Here is a 9,519-nt window from a genome sequence, read left to right on the forward strand (position 1 = left end):
TCTCCCTCCCCCTAATTACCTTCTCTCTGGACCTCTCTCCCTTTTTTGATACTTTCCCCTCTCCCCCTCTCCTCCCACCCCCTAATTACCCCGAACTCTCTCTCTCTAATTCTCTCTTCCCCAATTATCATCTCTCTCTCACACCCGTCTCCCCCTATAACTTTACCCCAACTCTCTCTCATTCTCTCTTCCCCCCAATTACCCTCTCTCACACACAACTCTCTCCCAACGAGACCTTTGTTGATCTCTCTCTCTCTCTCTCTCTCTCTCTCTCTCTCTCACTTGTCTCACCATATATTAATAATTGCCCCTCTCCCCCTCTCCTACCCCCTAATCATTGCAACTCTCTCTCTTATTCTCCCCCCCCAATTATCCTTTCTCTCTCTAACATCTCTCCCCCTCTCCCTTTATTGATACTTTCCTCACCCCGCTCTACCCCTCCCCCTAATTACTATCTACCTCCCTTTCTCTCTCATTCTTTGTCCCCCTAATTACCCTCTCTCTCTTATAGCTCTCTCCCCTCTCCCTCTCCCCCTCCCCCTAATTACTCTCTCTCTCTCTCTCTCTCTCTCTCTCTCTCTCTCTCTCTCTCTCTCTCTCTCTCTCTCTCTCTCACACACACACACACACACACACACAGTCTCTATCTCTCTCACACACATCTCTCTCCCCCTCTCCCTCTCCCTACATAGAAACAAAATTCATGGGGGAAAGATACTCCACACACCTCATTAAGAACTAAGATCCAAATATAGCTAACACAAATATATATATATATAGAGAGAGAGAGAGAAGGACATGGAGATGGAGAGAGGAGAGGGATAAAGAGAGGTAGAAGAGATAAATATATATTATATATATATATATATATATATATATATATATAGAGAGAGAGAGAGAGAGAGAGAGAGAGATGTATAAAGATAAAGTTACAAATAAGGAGAGATTTAAGGGTGAAGAGAGATGAAGAGATAAAGAGAGGGAAAGATAGAGGGAGAAATAGAGAGAGGTAGATATACCTAGAAAAGAGATAGAGACATAAATAGAGATATCGGTATTAAGGACTATGAAGAGAGTGGGAGAAATACTGAAGGACAAGGATGGATAGAAATAGGGAGAAATATCTAGAGATTGAAAAGGAGAGAGGAAGATATAAATAAAAATTAAGATAAAGGGAGAGGGATCTATGAATATATATATAGAAAGAGAGAGGTAAAGACAAAGATAAATATATAGAGAGATAGAGAAAAATGGATAGAGAGGGGTACATAGAGTGAGATACAAAAAGGAAGAGATGGAGAGATATAAAGGAAGAGGTTCATATAGATGGATAGAGAGATGTAGATAGTGTGAGAGAAAGATAAAGAGAGAAGTAGAGATTATAGATAGGGATAAATAGGGAGGGGGGGAGAAATATAAAGATATAGAAAGATATATATATAGGGGTTATAGAGAAGTATGGAGGGAGAGAGCTAGATATATATATATATATATATATATATATATATATATAGAGAGAGAGAGAGAGAGAGAGAGAGAGTAAATAAAGAGATAAAGGTAGAGAAAGGGAGAGATACATAGAGAGGGTGATAGAAGAAGAAAGGGAAAGGTAGATTAATCATGTATAGAGGAAGAGATATGAAGATAGAGGGACATATAGAAAGAGAGATGGGTAGGGAAAGAGATAGAGATGTCAAGATAGAGTTAGAGATAGATATGGATATAAAGTGATAGAAATATTAGGACAAATGGAGGGAGATATGGAGTGAATAAGTGAGATTTAGAGATAATGAGATATAAATATACATGAAGATAGATCTATAGGGAGATAGAGATAGAGGGGACAAGATAGGGAGAGAAAGGAGGTGATGGAGACAAGTAATAAATAGGTATAGGAATGATAAGGTAGAGGGGGGAGATAGATAGAGATCTAGGAGAGATTATTAGAGATATATAGAAATAAGGAGTGACAAAGATAGAGTGGGAGAGAGAGAGAGATAGGAAGAGAAAGAGGGAGATATATGTAGAGATGGATGTAACTTGGGAAATATCTAGATAGGATAATAAAAGGAGTGATATAATTAGAGAAGGAAGAGATAGATAAAATATATTTATATAAGTATAGATAGACAAGTGATATATAAAGAAGGTGATAGGAAAAAAAAAAAAAGAGAGACTTCGTCTGTAAAATTTTTGAGTATTTAAAGTTTTAAAAATAAAGGATTAAATTAAAAAAAATTATAATTAATTTTTGGTCTTTAATATAATAAAATTACCTTATCAATTTGATAGGTCTCTAAATTACCTTTCCAATTCCTATAAAAGATTGAAATTTCGATAAGAAATGCAAAAGTTATGCCCATTTTACTAAAGTATGGTTTTTATGTTGAGAAAAATGAATATCCAATTTAAATGGATATCCGTTTTGGAAAACATGATGTCACAATAATGATGTCACAAAATGGATATCTATTAATATTAGATAACTGTTATTAACGAATATCTGTTTTGGTTTGGTATTACTAAACCAAATTCAAATTTTGGTCGACCCATACAAAAAGTCAAAGTGGAATTTGGCATGTTTGGCAAAGTTTAAAATGCATTTTTCTCCCTATTGCCACTTTTGGCCCCTTGTGATCTTGCACATACCCTGATCTCTACAATGACTCTACACTCAATAAAAATGTTGGAGTCGATAATGGGCTTGAGGCAATTTCTCCTTACCTTACCATAGTACTTTGGTCATGACTCCAAAGAGGGACATGTTTGAGGCGTTGAATGAAGAAGAACAAAGGGTGAAATATGTTGTCATTTTTTGTTGCCCTATATAGTAATAAGTTGTATGCTCAATTTTTTTTTGATGAATGGCTATTAGAGGTCTAGGGGCAAAACTAGGTATCCATACTACTTTCTATCGGATGTTCCAAAAAGGAATGTTTGTTATATTTTTAAAAAATTATGCTATGCAAGAACGATCTTTGTTAAAAAAACAATTTTGGAATGTTGGAAATTTTGTATTTCAGGTTGTGAAATGCTTGCATGACATTTTGAATGAAGAAATATTAGTTGTGTTTGTTCGTAGATGGTTGATTGTGGAAGATGTCTTTGCTCAACTATATGCTTTTCTCCCTAAACTCCTTTGGCCAGTGAGAAAAGTTATTCAGGTTAAGGAAAGGAGAAGCACCTTGCTACATATGGATGCAAGGTTACTAGTGACCCTCTCTACTAGTTTGGACATTCCATAACAAATTGAAATTGAATGAGGAGGCAATTTTTTAGGTTATAAAATTGATCTCTTGGGGGGTCTAAACTCATGCTTCCTCTGTAAGAAAGAGGGGCACTAAAAGAAGAGCTACCCTAGTTTTAAACAAAGGCCTTTGATGAATCCAACACTTAGCTCCCCCAAAAAAATCTAGAAACCCCCATTGCTAGCCTTGTTGTACCCACTTCATAGGACTTTCCTTTGATTGATGTGAATGTTGGCAAGAGACACTGCAGGTATGTTGAGATGTTGTCATTAATGGCAACTCATATCAGTTTTGGCATCCGCACTTCAAGTTTTCATCTTTCCAGAAGATTGAGTGAAGATTGTTGGAGTCTGGTAATATCCCGTAAGGAAGCAGGACATCCGACATAATGATCAATATTTTCGTTGGAGAAGGTTTGTGGATTATTTTGGTTATGCATTTTGCTATGCGGATTTTGGAGAAGGTTTGTGGATATGTAATATGCCTTATTCCAGGATTGTGGCCTCCGGCAATGAGTTTCATGTTAGTTAAGAGATCCGGAAATCATGTTTTTGGTATGGACTATGTATATCAGCTGTAACACGTGGTAATTTAGTTCGCGGATCTTGCGGATCGATTTTGGTGATTTTTTATGTGTTTGAGGTTGATGATCTATCATGTGGGAAGTGTGTGGACATCTTGTTTTGGTCCACATGGATGTTATGATAGGATTGGGCCAAATTCTACACATGTTTCATCCTTTGTGACATGTTCTTGAAGCCGACATGAGGTTGTGACTTAATTTGTGATGCAAATATATAAGAAGGGTTTATTTGTGTAATGTGCATGAGAAGTTGAAGAGAATCATTTGTGAAAATTTCACTCCTTTCTTGAGGAGGGTTAAGCTTTCCACTTGATCTCCTCTCATCACTTTTCACCACATTACATTTTGGTGAACCTGACATCTATATGTTTTGCATTAAAAATTATTGCATATTTTTCATTTACAAGTTTAATTTCCTTGCAAAACTTAGTGGTTAATTCATTCAAAATCCAAGTCAAAATTGAACTTGTGTTTTGTAAAAAAAATGCTATCTATTGTCTTAGATCTGAAAATTAGTTTACTTGTCAAATTCAATTCTGTCATTGTCTTGTTCAATTTGCAAATCAAATTTACAAAATTAAGTGGTTAATTGTCAAAACCCTAATTTTCAAAAAATCAACTTGAATTTGTGCAAACATTGGATTGACATTTAATTTTTAGATTTGGGACTATTTTCAGACTTGTCTTCTTGCCTAGAATTCAAATTTTTCAGTTTCCCTCCTTTTTCCAAATTTCCAAATTTCAAAATTCAGTGGTTAGCCCTTAAAACCCTAATTTTGAAATTTACTTTGGATTTTGTGCAAATTTCAATCAATTTCAGTTTTCTAAATATTATTCAAGGTGACCCTATCCATTAGATTTGACCTTTTTCAAATTTGCAATTCAATTTCTTATCTTTTTCAAAACCCTAATAGGGTCCTATTTTGACATTAAAACCTCAATTTCGCCTATCTAAAGTTCGTAAAATCAACCATTTTTGGGGGGTTAGCTCTCAAATCATTGTATCTTTCATCCTTGAAAATTTTCAAAAAATATAGGCCGACCAAGTACACTTTCAACCTGGTCCCTGACTTTTTTCCTGAAATTTCAGGAGACTGTTATGACTGTATTTAATTGCTTAAATCCAAAAAATTGGCTGATTTTGTCAAATTTTGATCCCTCTAAAATAAAAAAATATTTCCCAATTTCAACATTACAAATTTCAAGGAAACATTTAAAATTAAGTGGTTAATTATAATCTATCCTGATTTTGAAACCTTAATTTTGTCAATTTTAATTAAATGGTTCCCATTGGCCTTAATTTTGAATTTCAATCTCTTTTTATCATAAAATTTCTTGAAAAGTGTATCATTTCTTCTTTCCAAAAAGTTCAAATTGTCTAATCATCATATTGCAAACTTTGTTCCCGACATTAAAAATTCAAATTCCCCCCCTAGTGCATGAGTTTTACAACTATTAGTCCTACCCATACTATCCCCGTTAGACGAAGCATTAGACTTAAGGCTTCCCAAGGTTTAATTCCTGGAGAGATGGAACCTAATTTGGGTGACTTCTTCAATGAGGATAATGCTAATTTTTCCCATTCTAGTAACATCCCAATTTACCCAATTGATGATTCCAATGACAAAGAAGAAATTTTGACTGCAGTTTCCATAGATCAACTTTCAAAATTGGACAATAAATTTGACAATTTCCAACAATGGATGTCCCAATAATATCCTAATAGTTAAGCTCTTCCATTAATTGAAGTTCTAAAATGCATGATTTAAAGTGATAAGAATAGAATTGATATATTGCATGGTATTGCTCATATTGTTGATTCTAATGTCATACCTATAAAGAGTTGTGTTGAGACCTTAGGTTATTCACAACCTCCTACACAAATATATCATTCTATTCCTTTGACCACTCCAATGACTAGCATTCCTACTTTCACTTCAAACATCATGGCTACAACAACTCAAAATGTCATACCTACAACCATTAGCCATGGGGGCAATCCATCTTCTTCATTCAATCCTTCATCTTTATCTATGCCTTCAATGAATGTTCCTATTATCTCTCAACCAATAAATGTGACACAAGGGGGTAATTCATCCAATCATTCTATCCCTCCTTTTAGTGTCCCATATCCTACTCAATCGTCACCTATGCCTACTTACCATAGTGTTCCACCGCCCTATTCTCAATCAATGCCTTCTTTCAATAACATCACACCACCTTCTCAATCGAACATGTCTAACATAAATTCTTCAACCGAAGCTACTATTAATAGCCTTTCCCAAACTGTGTCATCATTGCAGCAACAAATTGCTTCTATGAGACAATCCAAGTTTAGTGTTCCCACATTTGATTTTGTGAGCCCACTTTCTTTTGATATTGTTAGAGTTGTCCCTCCTAAACATGTTGAGGTCCCTCAATTGGAACTCAATAATGGAAAAAGTGATCCTTTAACACATGTCAAAATATTCCAAACCTTGTGTACTGACTTTGCTTATGATCAAAGATTGCTTGCCAAATTGTTTACTAGAACACTCAGAGATAAGGCTTTACAATGGTATTGCTCTTTTCCTTCCTGTTCTATTACTTCTTTTCAACAATTAGCAAATGCTTTTATTCAACAATTTCAAAACAACATAGGTCCTAAAATCACTTTGACTGATTTAATGCATTGTAAACAAGGTGTTAAAGAAAAAGTGTTTGATTTCATTGGTAGATATAAGCATTTGTGTTCTCAATTTTATTCTCTAGTACCTGATAATGATATTCAAAGAATTTTTATTTCTAATTTGCAAAAAGACATTAGGTAAAAACTTCTCCTTTCTGAGTTTACTTTATTTCCATAGTTGTACGCAACAATTCACAATCATCAATTGACTATGAGTCAACCGGAACAATCTACTCCTATGGCTCTGAGTGATAAGGGTGAGAGTGCTCAACAACCGTTTGCGAAGTTCAAACTAAATAACGGCTTCATCAAATTCAATGACACCATCAACAACAACAATGTGAATGCTACAACAGGTGTGCCTCCTATTTCTAAATTTTTCAAAAGAGAAAGAAAATTTACTCCTTTGAATGAATCTTTGCATAGCATCATTTATCAGATGTTACAAAGAAATGTTATCAAACTCCCTCCAATAAAACCAGTTGACCCTTCTAAGGTAGCCTCACCTTACTTTGATAATAATTCTTTTCACCAATTTCATCGTCAACCTAGTCATGATACTGAGAAATGTTTTGCATTAAAAAGTAAGATTCAAGATGTGATTGATAATAATACTATATATGTGGCAGGTGTGAATGATAAGGAAACAAATCAGTAGCTCCTCCTGATCAAAATCTTAAGATTTTCACTGATCCTTTACCCTCTCATATCTCTAACATGGTTGAAACTGAACATACTTGTTTCTCTCCTCCCGATCTCACTACAATGACTCCAAATTTAGTGAATACGATAGAGAAACAAGAAACACCTCGGGATCAATGTATCACATTTGACCCTCGTGAGACCATTAGAGCACCCGATGGACCTTTATACATAGTTTCGAGAATCCAAGACAAACCTTTTCATGGTGTGCTTATTGATCCCTCTTGCATGGTCAATGTCATCACTGAAGAATATCTTTGTACTTTACATTTTTATAAAGCAATCTATGATGATACTAATGTGGTCGTTAAATTATTTGATGGATTTTCTTTTCCTACTATTGGTTCTATCAAACTCCCTATTGAGGTTCACACTAAATCTATAGATGTCAACTTTGTTATCATTCCTTCATCTGAACAATTCTATCTAAAGTTAGGTTGCTCTTGGCTATCTTTGATGAAGGCTATTGCCTCTCCAATCCATAAGTGTTTGAAATTTCACCACAATGGAGAAATCATAACTATTAATCATAGCTTATTTCGACCAACCGAAAGAAGCCCAGGTGTTCCTATTGATTACTTTTTGCTTGAAAAATTTCAATGTCTTCCACCAAGAAGCGATGCTCTCTTTCAATCTTATCAGAAATGGAAGAAAGATATGATCTTATCCTTAAGCCAACTTAGAACTCCAACACTTGGTATTCCCATTATTCTTGAAGATGACGTTCTTCCTCTAATGGATAGAACTAATCTTCCTCCTAAGGAAGATTCCCAACCTATTTCTATGGATGAAACTATGCCTTCTCCTAAGAAGAACAATAATATTCCTCCTAAGGTTAGACCTGTAGCTCCTATTAGACAGTTCAAATAACCGGAAGACAACTGAGAGGGGGGCTGAATCAGTTGTCTCAAATTACCGAAACCATTAGCTATTAAAACTTTAATACCAGAACCCAAAAGAATAATACCAAAATGCTTAAACCAAATACCGGAATAGAAGTTAAACCAATTAAGCATAAACAATAACCAAAAAATAAATACCATCCACATGACACCAATATTTGTACGTGGAAAACCCGGTAAAGGGAAAAACCACAGTGGGAAGCCTACCCAGAGTCAGATAATACTTCTGCAATAAGTATGTGAATTACAATTGAGGGGTCTACACTTGCAGGAAAGCCAATAGCCTAGAGCGCACTGCTCATCACAAAAGGAGTCTCACTGACTACATAGAAATCCAAACTACAATCCAGAGAAGTGTTGAACTGCAAAAGATATCATCTCCTATGCTTGAGTACAGTTCCAGTTAAGATCAATACTAGAGGACTAAATCCTCTTACATAAACTCAATTCGATCTCCAATGATCGATCAAATCCTTTGACTGAATGATATTACATTATTCGCTTACCTTGACATTTATCTTATCATATCCATGATCACAATCTACCATACCTTTTACAATGAGATCTTACATCTATATATACAAACCCTCGACCATAAACAATCAGGTTAGCTACCAGACAATAAACCAATTTTACATAATTACAAAACATGTCAGCCTTAGACCAATCAAATACTATCCAACACATAGGACATCCCAAAAACATATCGAGAGGTCCAATCCACACACTTCATTAAACTTGTCTATAACCTAGACCAACCGGGACCCAATATAGGTCCATATGCTACAACAATGATCTCCATTCACCAAGTCTTGAACATGATCACCAACGACATCTAGAAACAATACTGGAAGCTGCACCAACACCACTTATGAAATCCATCAAAGATCTTCATCAAAAGATCTGCCAATGAAACCCTCATCGGAACCAAAAACCAAGCTTCTAAGAAAACATGATAGCATCTGATCACCAGATCAAAACCAACTTACTAGATATGAACATGAGCATCATGAATATGCCAATTCCTTATTCAAACTATACCAGAGCCTACCAAATCATGCCAGATCCAAATCAATCAGAAACCACTCAACCTATCAGGACTAGAAGGGTGTCGGTAAAGAATCCAAACAATTAGTGTTGGCATCAGTGACAACACATCAATGCAACACATAATCAATTCCTCCAAATGGCCAACAATCTCCCCCTTTGGCATTGATGGTAACACAGATGTGAAAAACATCTAAGTACTAAAAAATGCCAAACAAGTCTCCCCCAATGGAAGACAACCAACAATCTCCCACATGCAGATGTAGCAATGAGGTTCTGAAAACAAAGACCAAAACACCTTATGTGAATGATATCTCTATAAAGCTCTGAATTGTACATATATTTTATATATTTCTCCATTATCAATAT

The sequence above is a fragment of the Cryptomeria japonica genome, chromosome 7 (assembly GCF_030272615.1).
Source record: "Cryptomeria japonica chromosome 7, Sugi_1.0, whole genome shotgun sequence".
Lineage (NCBI taxonomy): Eukaryota > Viridiplantae > Streptophyta > Pinopsida > Cupressales > Cupressaceae > Cryptomeria > Cryptomeria japonica.